The sequence below is a fragment of the Hypanus sabinus genome, chromosome 16, assembly GCF_030144855.1.
Source record: "Hypanus sabinus isolate sHypSab1 chromosome 16, sHypSab1.hap1, whole genome shotgun sequence".
Classification (NCBI taxonomy): Eukaryota; Metazoa; Chordata; class Chondrichthyes; order Myliobatiformes; family Dasyatidae; genus Hypanus; species Hypanus sabinus.
The window spans coordinates 21,711,407-21,730,794 of record NC_082721.1 but is presented as its reverse complement, the minus strand read 5'-3'; positions in this window follow the sequence as shown (position 1 = coordinate 21,730,794).

Genomic DNA, 19,388 nt, shown 5'->3' with positions numbered 1-19,388 from the left:
CAGTTGAGCCGAACGGCCGAATTCTGCTCCTATGTCTTATAGTTCTAGAATTTCGAATTCTGACTTATGGAGAGTGTCGTAATTTGCAAGAGACGATTCAAATATTCACACAGTGAAGATGAAGGATTTTCTCTGGTAAGACAGAAGACTGTCCAGAGTAATTGCCAAATGAACTTGTCTATTTTGCCAATCACCATCTCATGTTTATATAGTACAAATATTATGGTATTCCCACCTGAAAGTCCAGATGTAAAGCAAGCTAATTTCTAGAGGAGAACTCTGGTCCAAAGGTACCTGTCTTCCCAAACCAGAAGACACAGCAGCAAAATGAAGCCATTCAGCCCATCGAGTCTGTTCCACCAGTCAATCGTGGCTAATTTATTCTCCCTAACAACCCCATTCTCCTGCCTTCTCCCTGTTACCATTTATGTTCTTACTAATGAACGACCTGATGAGATATTAAGCTGATGCTGCATCTACTTGGAAGACGAAATGGAGGAGTTCCCTAGGCATTACTCCCACCAAGATAATGGCAGCTCTTTCCAGTAGACCAGCCTACACAGTAAGACCTTAGCAACACACAAAATGCTAGAGGGACGCAGCAGGCCAGGCAGCATCCACGGAGGGAAGCAAGTAGTCAACTTCATGAGCCAAAATCCTTCATCAAAACTTTCACCAGTGTTTTGTCCCAAATCACCAACTGCCCACCTCCCTCCAAGCTCCTGCCAAGCTCCTCCATCTTGTGTGCATTGCTCAAGATTTCCAGCATCGCAAACATGCTAATCCTATGACGTGTCACATGAAGTTATTCATTTAGAAGTCCAAAATTTCTTCTACGACTTGTAAAATAGCAAGTATTGTTCTTACACTTGCTGTTGCCATCAGGTAGAAGGTACAAGAACTTTAGGACTCACACCACCAGGTTCAAGAACCGTTACTACCCCTCAACCGTCAGGCTCTTCAACAAAAGGAAAAATCTATGCTCATTTGCTCATCCATTGAGATGTTCCAACAACCAATGATCTCACTTTAGGGACTCTTCATCTTGTTATTTCATGTTCTCATTATTTATTGCTAATTATGTATATTTGTCTTCTGCACCTTAGTTAATCTTTCATTGACTAGATGAAAGATTGCTGGAATGCAGATGCTGGAAATCAAAGTAATACACACACAATGCTGGAGGAACTCAGCAGGCTGGGCAGCATCTATGGAAAATAGCAAAACAGACGATGTTTTATGCCGACACCTTTCATGAGGACTGGAAAAAAAGAGATTAGAAGTTAGAGTAAGAAGGTTGGCGAGGAGAAGAAGAAGTCCAAGGTACTAGGTGATAAGTGAAACAGGGGAAGGAGTGATGTAGACCTGGGAAGTCGAGTGGTGTAAGAGATAAAGGGCTGGAGACAGGGGAAGTTGATCGTAGAGGTTAGAAGGACATGGAAGGGGAGGAGCACCAGAGGAAGGTAAGGAATTTAGGTGACAGAGGGAAATGGGAATGGGGAATAGTGAAGGAGAATTGGGGGGGGGTGGCAATTACTGGAAGTTCAAGAAATCAATGTTCCTGTCATCAGGTTGGAGGCTACCCAAAGGGAATAGAAGGTGCTGCTCCTCCAACTTGAGTGTGGCCTCATCGTAGTAGTACAGAGGCCATGGACTGATATGTCGGAATTGAAACAGGTGGCCACCGGGAGATCCCACTTTTTCTGGTGTAGGTGCTCGGTAAAGCAGTCTCCCAATCTATGTAAACACAAAGTACACTGCAGATGCTGCGGTCAAATAAACACGTACAAACAAGCTGGGTGAACTCAGCAGGTCGGGCAGCGTCCGATCTACGTCACGTCTCACTGACATACAGGAACCTAACTGGGAGCACAAGAAACAGTATGACTCCAACAGGTTCACAGGCGAAGTGTTGCCTCACCTGGAAGGACTGTTTGGGGCCCTGACTGGCAATGAGGGAGGAGGTGGAGGGGCAAGTGTGGCACTTGTGCTTGCGAGGGTAAGTGCTGGGAGAGAGATCAGTGGGGAGGGATGAATCGACAAGGGAGTTGCAGAAGGAGTGATCCCTGCAGAAAGCAGACAGTTTGTGGGGGGGGGGGAGGGAAAAATGTTCTTGGTGGTGGGATCCCGTTGGAGACAGTGGAAATTATAGAAAATTATGTGCTGGTCATGGAGGCTGATGGGGTGGTAGGACAAGAGGAACTTTATCCCTCTTGGTGATGGTGGGTGGATGCGGTGAGGGTGGAGAGCAGATGTGCGTGCAATGGAAGAGATGCAGGTCAGGGCAGTATTGATGGTGGAAGAAGAAAAAAACCCTTTCTTTGAAGAAGGAGGACATTTTGTTAGTTCTGGAATGAAAAGCCTCATCCTAGAGCAGATGCAGTGGACTTGGAGGAATTGGGAGAAGAAGATGGCAGTTTTTCAAGTGGCAGGGTGGGAAGAGGGATAGTCCAGATAGCTGTGAGAATCAGTGGGTTGCTAAAAGATACCAGTGGATAAACTGTCTCCAGGGATAGAGACAAAGATGTTGAGAAAGGGGAGGGAGGAGTCATAAATGGACCTGGAAAAATATGAGGGCAGGGTAGAGATTGGAGGCAAAGTTGATGAAGTCGACAAGCTCGGCATCGATGTAGGAAGCCGCACCAGTGCAGCTGTCGATGTAGCGTAGGAAAAGTTGGGGAGCGATTGTTTTGTAGCTGACAAAATGGCAGGCATAGGTGGGACCTGTGCGAGTTTGAAGGAAGCGGGTGGAGCGAACGGAGAAATTTTGAGAATGAGGACCATTTCTGCCAGACGATGGAGAGTGGGGGTGGAGGGAAACTGGTTGGTGCTGGTCTTCAGAAAGAAGCAGACAGCTTTTAGTCCTTCCTGATAGGGGGTGGAAGAGTATAGGGACTGGACATCCACAGTGAAAATGAGACGATTAGGGCCAGGGTACCTGAAGTCATTGAAAAAGATAAAGAGTGTGTGAAGTGTCACAGATGTAGGTAGGAAGGAACTGAGTCAGCAGGGGGGTTAAAACAAGTCAAAGTATGCAGACATAAGTCTGGTGGGGCAGAAAGAAGCCGAAACAATGGGTCTACCTGGACAGGCAGGATTATAGATCTTGGGAAGGAGGTAAAAATGGGAGGTGTGGGGTAAGGGATCTATGAGCTTGGTTGCAATGGATGGGAGATCCCCAGAGTTAATAAGGTCAGTGACGGTCGTATGACAATGGCCTGGTGCTCCTTAGTGAGGTCCTTTTGAAGGGGTTAAATGAGAGGAGGTGTCTGAGACTTGTCACCTGGCCTCAACAAGGTAAAAGTCAGTCCACCAGACTCTACACCACCCTTCATTATCTGCAGGTTTGATGGTCAGGTTAGGATTAGTGCAGAGAGAGTGGAGAGCAGCCCTTTCCATAGGAGTGAGGTTAGGATTGGAGAGAGGAGTAGTAAATTCGAGACGATTTTGATGTCCTGTGGGCAGTTGCAATGAAAAGATCCAGAGCAGGCGGAAGACCAGGGTGGGGTGTCCAGAAAGAGGGTTGGAGACAGGAGAAGGGGTCATCAGTACAGGGTGGAGAGTCCTTGTCAAAGAAGAAGACGCAGAGACAGAGGCAGTGGAAGAAGAGATCAGCGTCATGATGGGCGTGGAGCTCACTGAGGTGTGGGTGCAGGAGGACAAAGGTGAGTCTGATACTGAGGACAGAACATTCCACCTCAGAGAGGGGAAGGTCATAGGCAATTGTGAAGACCCAGCATGGATGAGAGCTGGGATCGGGGGAGCGGAGGGGTGAAGTGGGATGATAGTGTCTGAGTAGAGGGGTGGATTGGAGTATTCAGGGAAGGTGGGCTGAGAGGAGGTGGAGTCTCTGAGGACCCTGGAGCTGGCGGTGGAATCTGAGAGAAACAAGATGGTAAAGTGATGGGGGGGGGTGCGAAGGGGAGATGGGGGTTTATGTGGCAGCATGAAGGTCCTGGCCTAGAGGTGCTGTCGGTCAAGGTCCAGGCTGGCATTGGAGATGGAAATTGCGCAGTAGGCTGATGTCCAGGTTCATTGGTACTCACATTGATAGCAGCAATCAATGTGGGCTGATCTTTCCTGGCCAGATCCTGACCATTGTAGGCAGCATCTTTTATTGATCTGGTTATAGTTACCATTCTATAGCTTTGCTAAGTATGCCTGCAGGAAAATGAATCTCATGGTTGCAAGAGATGGCCTTTATGTATTCTGATAATAAAATTGACTTTGAACTTTGGAATATTTCAATCAAAGATCGTGCTACAACAGAAAATAGAAGATTACCAAAGAGAATAGATTAAGGAAAAATAGTTTGTATCACAGAGTCTGCATTAAGAGACAACTGAAGGACATCCAAACTCTGCAATGAAATATTTTTGAAGCAACGTCCCTGTTGTAACATGGACAACTTCTGCACAGCAAATTCTTTCATGATTTCAAGCATTAGTTCAGTCTGAGGATCGAACTTTTGATTTTCTTAGCCAATAATTCAGGTCAAAGAAGGCTTCTTTCCATTCCATTTCTGTGAGGGCCAGGTGTGGGGTCCACATGCAGTACCACAGGTGGGAAAGAAGGTGCTTAATGGGGCAAATAGTCTGTTTCTCTACCTATTATAGATGCTCCCAGTAGAAAGACTAGAGATTCCTCATATCTACTCAAGCAACCTCTTAGTGTATCACCACTGTTTCAGCATAGATTTCATGCTCAGGTCTCCGGAGTGGACTTGAACCTAACTTCAATGAACACAAAGTACACTGCAGATGCTGTGGTCAAATCAAGATGTACAAAAATGCTGGATGAACTCATCAGGTCCGTTGAAAGAAGCAGTCAATGCTTCGGGTCGAGACCCTTCGTCAGGACTAAAGAAGGAGGGGACAGGGGCCCTGCTTCTTTCAACGGAAGAAGTCTATCACTGTAGTGATAGACTGAGGGAGTGTTTTCTGGTACTTGGTGGACATAAGCCCTGTCTCTCTTTTGGGAGTAAGTTTAAGTGTCAGAAAGGCACCCTGCCAACTGCTCCATCATGCATGCTCAGACCTGATGTGTGATAATGTCTGTGGAAACCTCATTGCCCTTATTAACTACCAGTAGGAGTAGGAGTTAGCAGTCTTGATCCTGAAGACAAAGGACTGGATCAAAGATCCCAGTGCACTATCTCTTTTGAGGTGGCAGTGAAAATTTCTGCTCTTTCAATGGCTTAGGAATTCCAGCCTCTTGTCTATCACCCAGTAGCACTCAGGTTGACAGTGATGAAATGCTTTGAGAGGTTGGTCATGACTAGACTGAGCTCCTGCCTCAGCGAGGACCTGGACCCATTGCAATTTGCCCATCGCTACAATAGGTCAACGGCAGACACAATCACAATGGCTCTCCACACGGCTTTAGACCACCTGGACAACACAAACACCTACGTCAGGATGGTGTTCATCGACTGTAGCTCAGTATTTAATACTATCATTCCCACAATCCTGATTGAGAAGTTGCAGAGCCTGGACCTCTGTACCTCCCTCTGCAATTGGATCCTCGACTTCCTAACCAGAAGACCACAATCTATGCGGATTGGTGATAACATATCTCCTTGCTGACAATCAACACTGGTGCACCTCAGGGGTGTGTGCTTATCCCTCTGCTTTCCTGTCTTATATACACATGACTGTGTGGCTACACATGGCTCAAATATCATCTTGTCAGGGCACTAGAGCAGGGATCCAATCGCAGACCCAGGACTGTGTACACAGTGGTATAATCCCGAAGCACAAACAAAGTTGGCATCAAAGTTCAGGCAGAGATCAAAACATCCAGAGAAATACAAAAACCAGAATCAGGCAGAATTGATATTCAGATGGATAGAGTACAAATATGAATGCTCAGGAAAATTCACTGGCACAATCTGGTAACACACAGGACTGAAATACACTGAGCAATAAACAGAGAGGCAGATGATAGGTGGAACACAATGAGACACAAGTGGCAGCAATACAGGTAATAATGAGAAACAGATGAGGCACGGAGTACTCAGTGATACAGGGGTCGGAGTAAAGCAGGAGCGGAGATAGGATCAAATAGCAATACAAAACCACAGACTGACAGCCGGGGGAAACACACAAAAAGACAGAGTTCAACTGGAGGTACTGACACATCTATAAGTTTGCTGACGATACAACCATTGTTAGTAGAATTTCAGGTGGTGATGAAAGAAAGGGCATACAGGAGTGAGATATGCCAACTAGTGGAGTGGTGCCGCAGCAACAACCTGGCGCTCAACGTCAGTAAGACGAAAGAACTGATTGTGGACTTCAGGGAGGGTAAGACAAAGGAACACATACCAATCCTCATAGAGGGATCAGAAGTGGAGAGAGTGAGCAGCTTCAAGTTCCTGGGTGTCAAGATCGCTGAGGATCTAATCTGGTCACAACGTATTGATGCAGTTATAAAGAAGGCAAAGAGTGGTTACACTTCATTAGGAATTTGAAGAGATTTGGGATGTCAACAAATACATTCAAAAACTTCTATAGTTATACTGTTGCGAGCATTCTGACAGGCTGTATCATTGTCTGGTATGGAGAGGCTACTGCACAGGATGGAAAGAAGCTGCAGAAGGTTGTAAATCTAGTCAGCTCAATCTTGGGCACTAGCCTACAAAGTATCCAGGACATCTTTAGGGAGCAGTGTCTCAGAAAGGCAGCATCCAATATTAAGGACCTCCAGCACCCAGGGCATGCCCTTTTCTCACTGTTACCATCAGGATGGAGGTACTGAAGCCTGAAGGCGCACACTCAGCGATTCAAGAACAGCTTCTTCCCCCCTGCCATCGAATTCCTAAATGGACATTGAATCTTTGGACACTACCTCACTTTTTTTAATGTACAGTATTCTGTTTTTGCACATTAAAAAAAATCTATTCAATATACGTCATTGATTTACATGTTCATTTATTATTATTATTATTATTATTTTATTTCTTTTTTTCTCTGCTAGATTGTGTATTGCATTGAACTGCTTCTGCTAAGTTAACAAATTTCACGTCACATGCCGGTGATAATAAACCTGATTCTGATTCTGAAATAACACAAGGAACATCAGGATACAAGGGCAGTCGAGAGGGAGAGAGAGGAAGAATATCACCTAAAATGAAGTGCGTTTTGGAACTGAGGTGCTGTAGATCGGTGAAAAATTCCACTAACAACCAAAGCAGTCTGAAAGGCAACCACTGTCTTTGTGACTTACTGGATGAGTTTGTAAACATTATTTCCTGAAGGAAGAACAAGCTTGTGCTGTTCTGTTGGATTACGGCTAGCCGAACCCTACTATCTGCCTCGGTTTTATCACAAGACTTGCACTTATACCCCACTCACAACGCTTTTTCTGAATCTTCCCAAAATATTTTACAGCAATCTAAGCTATTTTGAAGGATTGTTGTTTTATAGCAAGATCTCACAAAAAACAGTGATTTAATATCTAGATTGTGTTTCTTACAGAGATGTTGATTTGATGTTAAACATTGGCTTCAGGATAGCCATGTTTCCAAATACCAAAGGTATTAATGGAAAGTAATGTTTTCTGGTCTGTTGGGAATAGCTTAATCTAAGTACCATACAGAAGTCTTAGAAATATATATAGCTAGGGTGTCTAAGACTTTTGCACAGTACTGTATTTGTCAACATGGTGGTGGGTGGTGTGAGTCCAGACGCACCCAGCCCTGAGACACCAGGCAAGGTCATTTAATTCCAAACAATTGCTTTATTGATTATTACAGAATGTCTCTCTGGTGCTTCCCACTCCCTCCCCTCTCATATTACATATAACATATAACAATCACAGCACGGAAACAGGCCATCTTGGCCCTCCTAGTCCGTGCCGAACTCTTAATCTCACCTAGTCCCACCTACCTGCACTCAGCCCATAACCCTCCACTCCTTTCCTGTCCATATACCTTTCCAATTTTACCTTAAAAGACACAACTGAACTGGCCTCTACTACTTCTACAGGAAGCTCATTCCACACAGCTATCACTCTCTGAGTAAAGAAATACCCCCTCATGTTTCCCTTAAACTTCTGTCCCCTAACTCTCAAATCATGTCCTCTCATTTGAATCTCCCCTACTCTCAATGGAAACAGCCTATTCACGTCAACTCTATCTATCCCTCTCAAAATTTTAAATACCTCGATCAAATCCCCCCTCAACCTTCTACGCTCCAATGAATAGAGACCTAACTTGTTCAACCTTTCTCTGTAACTTAAGTGCTGAAACCCAGGTAACATCCTAGTAAATCGTCTCTGCACTCTCTCTAATTTATTGATATCTTTCCTATAATTCGGTGACCAGAACTGCACACAATATTCCAAATTTGGCCTTACCAATGCCTTGTACAATTTTAACATTACATCCCAACTTCTATACTCAATGCTTTGATTTATAAAGGCCAGCGTTCCAAAAGCCTTCTTCACCACCCTATCTACATGAGACTCCACCTTCAGGGAACTATGCATTGTTATTCCTAGATCTCTCTGTTCCACTGCATTCCTCAATGCCCTACCATTTACCCTGTATGTTCTATTTGGATTATTCCTGCCAAAATGTAGAACCTCACACTTCTCAGCATTAAACTCCATCTGCCAACGTTTAGCCCATTCTTCTAACCGGCATAAATCTCCGTGCAAGCTTTGAAAACCCACCTCATTACCCACAACACCTCCTACCTTAGTGTCATCGGCATACTTACTAATCCAATTTACCACCCCATCATCCAGATCATTTATGTATATTACAAACAACATTGGGCCCAAAACAGATCCCTGAGGCACCCCGCTAGTCGCCGGCCTCCATCCCGATAAACAATTATCCACCACTACTCTCTGCCATCTCCCATCTAGCCACTGTTGAATCCATTTTATTACTCCAGCATTAACACCTAACGACTGAACCTTCTTAACTAACCTTCCATGTGGAACTTTGTCAAAGGCTTTGCTGAAGTCCATATAGACTACATCCACTGCCTTACCCTCATCAACATTCCTCGTAACTTCTTCAAAAAATTGAATAAGGTTTGTCAAACATGACCTTCCACGCACAAATCCATGCTGTCCCTGTCCCTCTCTCAGTCCATAAAACAGACCCAAATCAGAATCAGGTTTATCATCACTCACATCGCATGTTTTTTGTTTGCGGCAGCAGTGCAAAGCAGTACTAAAATTACTAGAATACTGTGCAAAAGTCTTAGGCAGCCTAGCTATATACAGTAGATGTGCCTAAGACTTTAACATATTGATGTAAATGCATCTTACACTTCCTATCAATTACATTCTTGAAGAATAAAATTCATTTGCAATGCTTAAAGGAGGTCATTAACTTCAGCATGGTATTGCAAATCTAGTGTAAAAGCTCATCTTTTTGGTTGCACAGATCTGGTGATTCCTCTGCCATCCTCCGCCCAGGAATGCATGCAAACACTGGGCAGAACATGGAAGAATTGTGCAGATTTGAAAACGCCCTCTGCAGGTGGGTTCTAGTATCACGAGCCATTAAAAAGGGAAACAGGAGGAAACTTTCTTAATTCTGATGAAGGGTCTCGGCCCGAAACGTTGACTGTACTTTTTTTTTATATAGAATGCTGCCTACCTGGCTGAGTTCCTCCAGCATTTTGTGTGTGCTGCTTGGATTTCCAGCATCTGCAGGTTTTCTCTTGTTTGTGATTGGTCTATAGAACCATAGAACATTACAGCACAGAAACAGGCCTTTTGGCCCTTCTTGGCTGTGCCGAACCATTTTTCTGCCTAGTTCCACTGACCTGCACCTGGACCATATCCCTCTCATACTCCATACTCCTTGCATCCATGTACCTGTCCAAGTTTTTCCTAAATGGTAAAAGTGAGCATGCATTCACCACTTAATCTGGCAGCTCATTCCACACTCCCACCACTCTCTGTGCGAACAAGCCCCCCCCCCCCCAATGTTCCCTTTAAACTTTTTCCCCTTCACCCTTAACCCATGTCCTCTGGTTTTTTCTCCGCTAGCCTCAGTGGAAAAAGCCTGCTTGCATTCACTCTATCTATACCCATCATAATTTTACATACCTCTACCAAATCTCCCCTCATTCTTCTGCGCTCCAGGGAATAAAATCCTAACCTATTCAACCTTTCTCTGTAACTCAGTTTCTCAAGTCCCGGCAACATCCTTGTAAACCTTCTCTGCACTATTTCAACCTTATTAATATCCCTCCTGTAACTCAGTGACCAAAACTGCACACAATACTCCAAATTCAGCCTCACTGCGAAGTCTTGTCCAGTGATGCCTACCCTGAAGACGCTCATAGAATGCTGCCTGGCCTGCTGAGTTCCTCCAGCATTTTGTGTGTGAAACTTTCTTCAACAAGTGTCGGCAGGGGGTGGGGGGGGAGACAAAAGTACTAATTCTTGCGCAGCTGGAATGCACCTGATGCGGATCAGTTTAATTTTATACAGTGTGGTTATCTTCACTCTAGCTGAATCCATAGTCTGCGTGACTATCTGCAAATTATTCACAGCTACATTGGCTCATTATTCCGAGGGGCTGTGGGAAAGGAAGGGCTGATGCTGAAAGTTTTAGGTACGGATTGTGGATGGATAAACAGATCTACACTCAGTGCCCACTTCATTAGCTACACCTGCATACCTGGTCATTTATGCAAATATCTAATCAGCCAATCATATGAAAGCAGCTCAATGCATAAAAGCATGCAGACGCGCTTAAGAGCTTCAGTTGTTGTTCAGACCAAATGTCAGAATGGGAAAGAAATGTGATCTAAGTGACTTTGACTGTGGAACGATTGTTGGTGCCAGATGGGGTGGTTTGAGTATCTCAGAAATTGCTGATCTTCTGGGATTTTCACATGGAACAGTCTCTACTGTTTACAGAGAATGGTGTGAAAAACCGATAAGAACATCCAGTGAAGTGGAAGTTCTGTGGGTGAAAATGCCTTATTGAAAAGAGAGGTCAGAGGAGAATGACCAAGCTGGTTCAAGCTTACAGGAAGCTGATAGTAACTGAAATAATCATGTGTTAGAACAGTGGTGTATAGAAGACCAACCCTGAATGCACAACACATTGAACGCTGATGGGCTACAGCAGCAGAAGACCATGAACATACACTCAGAAGCCATTTTATTAAGTACCTTTCAATAGACTTTGCGTGAAAAAATATCATCCTGCTCTCCTGTAGTTTGTTTAAATCTGTAACTGTGGTAAATCTGCTCCTTCAGGGAAAGGACTCTAATTAAAGGCACAGTATCCCTGGGATTGTCCTATTAATCTCATTATACTTTTATCACATTAATGCTAACTGATGAGAACTGGCCTTCACCACAAATAAAACTGTGTTACTTTTAATGGGGCATGATTTTCAAATTGAAGTTTTAAATATTCAATTACTTTCCTTTAAAATATAAAATAAAGCATATGATCATGCTAAGGGGAGGGGCTGTCACAGAGATTGTTTTTTATGAGACGGAACAAACAGCCACTGTAGGCCAAACAAAAGCGATACTGTCTCTTTAAACTTCTCGACAGCCATCTGCTGAAGGCTGTAAAGCACAGATGTTCTAGTACTGCAAGAGAATCACCGGCCTCTGAAACGTGGTCAGTTTCACCTCCTTAACCCTTTGGCTGGCTGCCTGCCTGACTGTGGTTCATTTATTCTCACTGTCTCTCTCTCTCTCTCTCTCTCTCTCTCTCTCTATCTATCTCTTTATTTCTCTCTAACTTTATCTATCCATTTCTGTCTCTATCTCTCTTTTTCTCTATCACTATTCTATCTCTTTCTCTCCTTTTGTATTTATCTATTGCTCTATCTTTCTCTATCAATCCATCCACCTCTCTCTCAAACAAGAGAAAATCTGCAGATGCTGAAAATCCAAGCAACACACACAAAATACTGGAGGAACTCAACAGGCCAGGCCGCATCTGTGGAAAAGAGTACAGTCGATGTTTCAGGCTAAACCTTTTGGCAGGACACATTTCTCTCTCACTATCTATCTATCTCTACTCCTTGCTGGCTGTGTTTTGGGTCAGCTCCCTTAGCTCCTGCCCTTTTCCTCATTCACTTTCTTCCCTACATCACCATATCATGTGAATTATATCAGATGTCAATGAAAGCAGTAATAGTTCATCAAGGACATTTCGAACATAGTGAAGGTCATGATCTTGGGAATTCTCAGAATGATATGTAACCTAAAGGGTGCTAATGAATTTGTAGAATGATTATGGCCTAGCAAGAGGCCATGTGTCTGATGGAATCTGTGCCAGCCCTCAGCAGTAATCCAGTCAGTTCCTTTTCCCATACCCTGCAGGTTCTTTCCACTCAAGCACTATTCCAATTTCCTTTGGAAGGCTCTGATTGATTTTGTTTCCATCACTGCTCTACACAGTTAATTTCAGACCAGAATCATGGAAAGACAAACAGAGTTAATGTCTCAGGTCAAAGGGTCTTGGTAAAGGAACCTCATGCCAAAATATTATTTCTGTTTCTGTTTCCACAGATGCTGCCTGATCTACTGAATGCTTCCGTGTTTTTCTCTTCATAGGCTTTCATCATCAGCAGTTCTTTTTGTTTTCCAGATCATTATTCCCCATGTAATAAAGACTCATCTCCCCTTTTTATCCCCCCAAATGTTTGTTTCTTCTTCCAGTCTTTGAACTATTGCTAATAGGAACATCTTCCCTCTACTTAACCCATCGTGATCTCGCAAGCCTTTATGAAAAGCTCAGTGCGTCAGCGTTCAGAGTTCAATTCTGATGCTCTCTGCAAGAAGTTTGCAAGTCCTTCTCATGAGTGTGTGAGTTTTCTCTGGGTGCTCAGGCACCCTCCCACATTCCAAAAATGTACAGGTCAGTAGATTAATTGGTCATTGTGAATTATCCTGTCATTAGGCTAGGGTTCAAAAGGTGGGTTGCTGAGCAGTGTGGCTTGTTGGTCTGGAAAGGGGTGTTCAGCACTCTATCCCTAAAAAATATCAATAGGTAGATAGATAGTTAAATGATAAATATGTATTCAATGATTTTCGTCCAGGCAGAACACCCCCTGCATCTTCAGAGTATGGCTAAAACCCTGCAACCATTATAGTAACCACCATTTCTGTCTCTTCTATAGATCTTTGCATCCTTCCTAAAGTGAAGGAACATGGATGCATTTTTAGCTTCACCAATGTTACACACATGTTCAATATAACCTTCTTGTTCTTGTAGTCTTTGTTTCCATTTATGAATCCTAAAACCCTGTGTGGACCACTAATGAATCTCCCAAGGTGCTCCGCCACGTTCAAGGATTTATTCGCATGTGTATCCAGACCCTTCTGTCTCTGCATAGCTTTCAGGAGCGTGCCATTTAGTGTACGTAATTTCCTTAATTTCACACAGTTTTGTATTAAAAATTTATCTCCCACTTGTTTGTCCATTTTCTGCTAGCCCATCTAAGTCAATTTACAGTTGATTACTACTGTGGTTGAGTGTTGGATGTCAGGCTGGCAGAGAGTGGATGAGGCTCCCCTCCCTCCAGGTAAGTGATTTGTCAATGGATTCTGGAGTCAGACTTCCGTATGGGCAGGAGGAACGAGTTCCCGTGACCCCCCGGAATTATGAATCGTTGAGACCGGGTGTTTGAGGCCTAGTGTTGTGGGATCAATGCTGAGGATCAAGGCCTGAGGATCAAATCAGAAGTTGGCCGGAACCAAGTATCTGAATCTCAGTGAGTCTGCTGGGGAAATCAAAGCCCAGTGTCTACGGGCTATTGGAGACTGGTGGCTGGAAGCCCATCTTGGGGTTAAAGAACTGTTCGTATGCATGAGGAGGGATGAACGGAGCTTGTTTTGCTGATGCTTTTTGTGCTCTGTGTTGTTCTGCCAAGCATTATGGCCATGCTAATTTATTTATTTACTTATTGAGATACAGTTCAGAATAGGCCCTTCCGGCCCTGCAATCCTTAACCTCTCCCCCCCCCCCCCCCCACCATTTAACCCTAGCCCAATAATAGTTTACAATGACCAATTAACCTATCAACCGGCAAGTCTTTGGACTGTAGGAGGAAACCGGAGCACCTTGAAGAAACCCTTAGAGGAGAATATGGGGAGAACGTACAAAATCCTTACAGACAGCGGCAGGACTTGAACCCAGGTTGCTGGTACTGAAAAGCATTGTGCTAACCACTACGCTACTGTGCTGCGCTTGGTACCAGAATGCGTGGCGACACGTGTATCCTGCCCCCAGTACACCCTCAGGTGTGTTGGTTACTAACGCCAATGACACATTTCACCGTAATCTTTTTATGTGTGCATGACAAATAAACTTGAAGATTGAATCTTGGATATTGCTGTTCTTCTGAATGTCAATTGCACATCCAGGCTTTATGTAATTTATAAACTATTAAATTTGTGAATTTTATTCTTTGCGTCTGTGTCTTTGCTAGTGATTTCAGTCAATATCAGCAGTGGGTTCAGGTTCTCTGTGCAGATGCAATAACCCTTCCGAAAGAAAACTGGATAATTACTTGTGGTGGGAAAGTTTATGCTGCTATGACGATTGAGGTGTGGGGAACTGATTGATAGCCTATTTAAAGAGCCAGTCCAGCTATAGTGGACTGAATAGACACCTTCTGTGCTAAATCATTCTGCGATTCATTGAAATCTGGAATCTTTAAAAGTAATGCAAGGAGTTCATGTAATCTCTGACTGAAGCATCACTGCCCTTTTTAAACCAAGCTGATTGTTTCTACACTAATTTTACTTTAGTCCCCTTTTCTGTGTATGCCTTGTGCTGTGTGTGACTGTTGGTACTGTGTTGTGCCCATTGACTCCAGAGTGACGCTGTCTCATTTGGCTGTATTCATGAGTACTCATCTGTGGGTGAATGATGATTAAACTTGAATTGAACTGAATTACATTCTCCTCAACTCCTCCTAGATCCTACTTACAATGACCAATTACCTTATTAAAATGTGCATCTTTGGGATGTGGAAGGAAACCGGAGAATCTAGGGCAGGGGTTCCCAGCCTCTTTCATGTCATGGAGCCTTCCAATTAACTGAGGGGTCCATGGACCCCAGGTTGGGAACTTCTGATCTAGAAGAATCCCATATGGTCACAGTGAAAACATGCCAACACCACATGGAAAGCTTCAGAGGGTGAGGGCTGAACCTGGGTGGCCCAAGATAAGAGTCTGCCACTCTGCTAGCTTTGCCACTGTGTCACCACAGGGAACTCCTGGACGATCTGTAATATTTATGGATGGTGCTATTCCAGCATAAGATCTGGCCACCGATATAAAAGCAGGCAGCTTGTACCTGCCCCAGATATTTCTGTTGTCTCACATCCCACAGTTTTTTATGCCTTTATTCTAACACCCAGCCTTGAATTCACATTGACCTTTCTTAGTACAATAAAATTGAATAAAAGAAACCTGTACCATTCCTTCATGCCATTTGTTCACCCAACTCTCCAGAGAACATATCGTGGTGCACTGTCGAACACATCAGCACAAGATGGTAACAGAATTAAGGGATTCTCATGAAGACAGGAGCTTCATTTGCATCTGGATGTAACCAAAGAAACAGGGTCCCAGGGAACGAAGGAAACCCAAGTGGAACAGATGCCCTCAGCACCAGCTGTTCCTCTTGGAATTCTCCCCTGCTCTAGGAAATGAAACCTTAGATTTCACGGTACAAACCCTAAGCTAATCATTTATAGCACGCTGGATGGTATTAACCCCTCGTCCTCTGACAGAGTGAGGGAGGAAACGTAACTGAAAGGTGGTTAGAAACACCAGATTTATTAATCACACTTGGAAAGTTAACAACGCATCACTTACAGGCAATAGGACAATATATAGAAGAGAACAAAGACTTGCCGCAATTGAGCAACTTGAAAAAGTTCCAAATCTCTTCACAGTGATGAATTATTTCTTAAGTTTTTCTGGGGCACTAGGGAATTAACAGGGAAGTGGAGATGAGAATGAAGAAGGACAGCTGTATCGACACTGAGTGCGAAGCGGACTCAACACTGTGGCCTCTTCCTCCTCCTCCTTCTATTCTCTCAAGTCGTTATGTTTATGGATTCTTAAGTACTTGGAAGAATAGGAAATGTGGCAATCAGTAAACTCAAGCTCTCTGAGCAACCCCCACCACCCCGTCACAAAAATCACAAACAAATGATCTATCTTAATTATTCTGAGTGAGGCGTAAGGATTTGCCAGGATAGTGAGAACTCCCTAGCCTTTTCAGTGCTCGAGGACCCACCACCAGTGCCCACCTTAGATAATAAAATTTCAAAGACTTTTCCGATCGACATTTCATAGATTTGTTCTTACACTTGAATCAGACATTCGTTGTTGCTAAGATGTTCTTGAATCAGTTAGAAAAGAAGTGTTTGGTTTGATGAGTAACATGCTTAGTTCAAGGTCAAATGGTTGTGAAATTAAGTCCATTTTGATTCTAATTCTGATTCTCAAGAAAATGAAGCACAAGGCATGGTCCCAGAACATATTCTACACAATCAGGAAAGCTTGTAATCCCGCTACTTTCTGAGGAGGCTGAAGAGAGCTGGACTATGCACATGTAATAGTCCAGTCATTCCTCAGATGTGTAGTAGAGAGTACCTTAACAAGGTGCATCACTGCATGGTTTGGAAAAAGCAATGTGTCAGACAGGAAGCCTCTACGATAGGTAGCCGAAAGTGCCCAAATCATCACCGGCAGCAGTCTACACACCATCTAAGACATATATACAGAAAGGTGCAGGAAAAGGGCCAGTAATTGCCAGAGAAGGGTTCTGTGAGTGGCCTATCACTGTGTGGCACACTGTGGCAGGCGGGTAGGCCTCTCCGCCTCGTGTGGTGTCCCTGTCTTTCAAGAAGTGTCGGTATTATTGTTGGATGGTATCATGGTTCTTTGTTTATGGATTGGACTATTGGGCTGTGGACTTTTTCAGACCATGGTTTTTATATTCTGTGTTTTTTATTGCCCGTTCCTTTTCCGCTTTATTAAGGGGAGGGGTTTTGGGGGTTGACGTTCTATTGGGATCTGTTAAGGTTTTTTAGGCGGGGAGGGGTTGTTTTTTGGGGGGGATTCAATGTTCCTGTTCCGTTTTGAGCAAAGGGAGGGGTTTTGGGGGTTGATGGGTTTGATATTTCCTTCTGAATGACTTTCGTGTTTTTTCTTGTTTCATGGCTATCTAGAGAAGACAAATTTCAGAGCTGTATATGGATGCATGCCTTGATAATTAATGAACTGTTGAACCTTCAAAAGATCTCACCCACCCTGGCCATGGACTATTTGTCCCTCTCCCATCAGGGAGGAGGCTACATAGCATCTACACTCGGACCACCAGACTCAAAAACAAGATACTTTCCCCAAACTGTAAGGCTAATCAACACCACAACGCACTAACCCACCCATTGACATCCCCAACCACCATTACTTTATCATTTCCTGTCAGTCACTTTATGTATAATCATTCTTGTGCCTAGTGTCACTTTATGGACACACAATCAATTTATGCTTATAAGCGATCTTGGGTACTTAAATGTGTTTTTTAAATTATTATTGTGCTCTAATCTTATTGTGTTTCTTTTGTGCTGCAATCTTATTGGAGTCAGGGTAACAATTATTTCATTCTCCTTTGCACTTGTGTATTGGAAATGACATCTTGAATCTTCTCCTGCTCAGCACTGACGGAGGATTGCAGGAGATGTAATCTTTTGAATAACAGTTCAGTCTGAAGGTATGTTACTACAAAGGATCCCATAGCAACACATAAAAATGCTGGAGGAACTCATGAATAAAAAGGTGTGAGAAATCTAGGAATCCTGTCACAGCTTTCACTGCTGGCAGCACCTGTGGAGGGAAATAAACAGTTGACGCTTCAGGCTGAGGCCTTTCATCAGGTCTAGAAAGGGGGGGGGGGGCCAGAATAAAGTGAGGGAGGGTGGAGTACAAGTTGGTAGGTGAAACCAGGTGAGGGGAAAGATGGGTAAGTGTGGGATGATGTCAGAAGCTAGAGGTGATCAATGGTCGAGGTAAAGGGATGAAGAAGGAGGAATTTGATTGGAGGGGACAGTGGAATAAAGGGAAGGAGGTGGTGAAGCTGAGGGAGGTGATGGGCAGGTCAGTCATGCAGGCAGGAGGAGAGAAGAGAATGGGTGTGAGGCCACCAGAAATGGGTGTGTAGGGGACAGGATTGAGCAGAGGCAAGTGGTTACTGGAAGTTAGACAGATCGATGTTCGTAGCATTAGTTTGGAGACTACCCAAACAGAATATGAGGCATTGCTCCTCCACCCGTGGCAGAAGAGGAGGCCATGGACAGACATGTCAGTATAGGACTGGGAAGTCCCTTGGCAATCATTCTGATGATCAAGGGAGTTATACTCTGTGTCCTGCCCAACATTTCTCCTCCAATAAATATAATGGAAACAGAATATCTGGTCTTTGTTGTTTGCGGAAACTTTCTGCGAACAAATTATTTTCCATGTTGCCTACACTCAGTGGCCACTTTATTAGGTTCCTCCTGTACCTAATAAAGTGGCCACTGAGTGCATTTCTGTACATTCATGGTGTTTACCTGCTGTATCTCATCCATTTTAAGGTCCAATATGTTGAGTGTTCAGAGATGCTCTTCTGAACACCACTGTTGTAACACGTAGCTATTTGAGGTACTTTTGCCTTCTGGTTAGCGTGAACCAATACCTCCCTCATTCTCCGACCTCCCTCATTAACAAGGCATTTTCACCCTCAGGACTGCTGCTCACTGGACGTTTTTGTTTGTTTCTCATTGCATTCTCTGTCAAGTTCGCCGATGACACGACCGTGGTGGGTCTCATCAGCAAGAACGATGAGTCAGCTTACAGAGAGGAGGTGCAGCGGCTAACGGACTGGTGCAGAGCCAACAACCTGTCCCTGAATGTGAACAAAACAAAAGAGATGGTTGCTGACTTCAGGAGGGCACGGAGCGACCACTCTCTGCTGAACATCGACGGCTCCTTGGTAGAGATCGTTAAGTGCACCAAATTTCTTGGTGTTCACCTGGCGAAGAATCTCACCTGGTCCCTCAACACCAGCTCCATAGCAAAGAAAGCCCAGCAGCATCTCTACTTTCTGCAAAGGTTGAGGAAAGTCCATCTCCCACCCCCCATCCGCACCACATTCTACAGGGGTTGAATTGAGAGCATCCTGAGCAGCTGCAGCACTGCCTGGTTCGGAAATTGCACCATCTCGGATCACAAGACCCTGTAGCGGATAGTGAGATCGGCTGAGAAGATCATCGGGGTCTCTCTTCCTACCATTAGGGACATCTATACTGCATGCTGCATCTGCAAAGCAAACCGCATTATGAAGGGCCCCACGCACCCCTAATACAAACTTTTCTCCCTCC